Genomic DNA, 2,450 nt, shown 5'->3' on the forward strand with positions numbered 1-2,450 from the left:
GTCGCCGTGCTGGTCGGCCTGGCCTGGAGGAGGAGGCTGTCAGGTACGGAGCCGGGGCGGGGGATCCCCGGGCTGCCCCACGCCCTGTCCCGCAGCCCCCAGCGCTGGGCCGTGGGCTCCCCGAGGGGGGCTGGCAGGGACACTGGTGGGGACTCAGGGAGGGAGCCGGCCGCTCACGCTGGGGTCTGGTCCCCTCCCCGCGTGCTGGGTTTGTCCAGGGACCCCGAGTCCAGGTGTCCGTGCTGGGCCAGGCCCCGGAGAGCGACCAGAGCCGGCTCCTGCCCTCGCTGAAACCTGCCTTCTCCCCGCAGGGCCCCAGGCGGATCTGTACTCGCCGGCGCCGGGTGAGTGAGACGACCCCCCGCTGGGCTGGGCGCTGTCCGTGTCCCCCCGCAGAGACCGGCCTGTCCGCGGCGCTGAGCTGTGCGGGGTGGGGAGAGCTGGGGGGCAGGGTCTGGGCACCTCGAACGCCCCGAGGGCACTGGCCTGCCGGGACGGTCTCTGTCCTATGGGTCTCCCTGAAACTCGAACCCCACTCCCACTCCCCGGGGCCCCTGGCAGGAGGTCAGCTCCCACGCGCCTTCCCCAAATGCAGCCTGGAAACCAGGTGTCAGGGACTGCCCGCGGGGGGGGGGAATTAACCCCTGGAACAGCCGGCCGCGGCCAGGGTGATGCTCCGTCGCTGGCAGTGCTTAGCTCACGGGGGGGGAGGGGAGGGGGGTCACTCCCAGATCTGCTCTGGGGATCCTTGTGGGGCCGGTTGCTGGCCCGGGCTGTACAGGACGGGGACGAGATGGTCCCTTCTGGCCTTGGACTCGGTGAAGGGGGCTGTTGTTAGCAGCCCCCAAGACTTTAACTGCCCCCCGTTAGCGCATGCTGAGGGCCCGGGTCTTTGCCGTGACGGGCGCTGCGGAAGGGCTGGGTGGGTGGGTGGAGCCGGGTACCTCGGTCTGACATCGCCCCGTGAGATCCTCAGGCCTGGACCGGCCTGGGGTGCTCTGCACGTCCAGCCCCAGTGCATTGTGAGGATTATTACCCCACAGCTGGGTCTGTCTGGCCCTGCCCCTGGCCGGCCCCTGCCCGCCTTCCCTGCCCCTGCCCAGCCCCTGCCCCCCTTCCCTGCCTGGCTGGCCCCTGTCTCCCTTCCTGGCCGGCCCCTGCCCCCCTTCCCTGCCCCTGCCCGGCCCCTGCCCCCCTTCCCTGGATGGCTGGTCCCTGTCCCCCTTCCCGCCCGGGCCCTGTCCCCCTTCCCTGCCTGGGCTGGGCCGTTTCTTGCCTCTGTGTCGCAATCTGACCAGCCCCCGTTTGTTCCCCGTGGGGCGGGGAGGTGGGGGGCTGAGCCCAGGGGAGTGTATCACACCCCGCCAGACACTGACCCCCTTCCCTTCTCCCCCCACAGCCAGCGAGCATGGATCGGACAGCTCCATCACTGGTACGTGGGGGGGACTCGGTCCCAGGGGAGTCAACGAGGGCTCGGTGGAGACCCCAGGCCTGGCCCCTCCGACAAACCAGCCCTGAGCTCCAGGCCGGGGTGCTGGGTGCAGGGCCGGGTCTGCGGCTGGGTGTATCTCCCCTCTGCAGGGAGGGGTTCCAGGCAGCAGGGGCACTGGGGGGTGTCTCTGGGAGGGGGAGAGCTTGGGGGGGTCTCTCTGGGGAATGGCCCCAGGGGAACCCCCCCACCAGCCCCTCTCTGACCCATACGGATGCAGCTCGGGGCAGACCCTGACTCTCCCTTGTCTCCCTCCTGCAGCTCTAACATAGCCGGTCGGAGCCGGAGGAGACTCCAGACTGTGAAGACACGGACTGACCAGGGGGGTCCGGCCCCCCGCCTCTCCTCTGCGTTATCTCCCTGTTACTCCTTGTGTACGACCTCGGCGCTGTGCCTGGTGAACAGCCCCACGTCTCCTGAACCTCCTGCCTCCCTGGGACCCACTGCCGGGGGGCCGCCTGCCCCGAGCTCTGCGCGTCGGCCATGGGACGCGAACTGGGCAGCCCCGATGGGCACGGTCGGCCCCATTCACTGCATGGTTTATTTAGTGTGTGAGCCCCTCGGGGCAGGGACCGCAGCCTCCTTATCTCTGGGGTGCACGGAGCCCCCTCCCAGCAGCCACAGGGGAAGGGGGGAAGGGCTCTTCATGTGGAAAACCTCCATTTTGGGCCCAAAACTGAACACTTTTGGCTGAAAACCACCAAATTCCATGTGGCAAAGCTGCCGCAGTCACTCGTGGGAGCTGGAGTTCGGGTGCCCCGCGCTCCCACTCGCTGTAGGCCGGGGTCCCGCGGTGCATCATGGGAGTCCCTGCTGGTGGGAGCAGTGCGGTCTGGGAGCCAGGACTCCTGGGTCCTATTCCCAGCTCTGCCGCTGGCTCGCTGTGAGGCACTGAGTGATTCCCGCCCCGCTCCGTGCCTCAGTTTCCCCCTCTTGAAAACAGGGAGAATACTTTACTTCC

The 2,450-nt window shown here is 68.9% G+C and overlaps 1 long non-coding RNA gene across 1 annotated transcript; it reads left to right on the plus strand.

The window, feature by feature from the left end:
- LOC115271302 lies at positions 1–1,768 on the plus strand. The gene is made up of 4 exons (XR_003899902.1): positions 1–43; positions 312–344; positions 1,400–1,432; positions 1,751–1,768. It is a non-coding gene; the product is annotated as an uncharacterized LOC115271302 (long non-coding RNA).
- The last annotated feature ends 682 nt before the right edge of the window (positions 1,769–2,450 follow it).

Source organism: Terrapene carolina, unplaced genomic scaffold, assembly GCF_002925995.2.
Source record: "Terrapene carolina triunguis isolate 2854851 unplaced genomic scaffold, T_m_triunguis-2.0 Scaffold308, whole genome shotgun sequence".
Lineage (NCBI taxonomy): Eukaryota > Metazoa > Chordata > Testudines > Emydidae > Terrapene > Terrapene triunguis.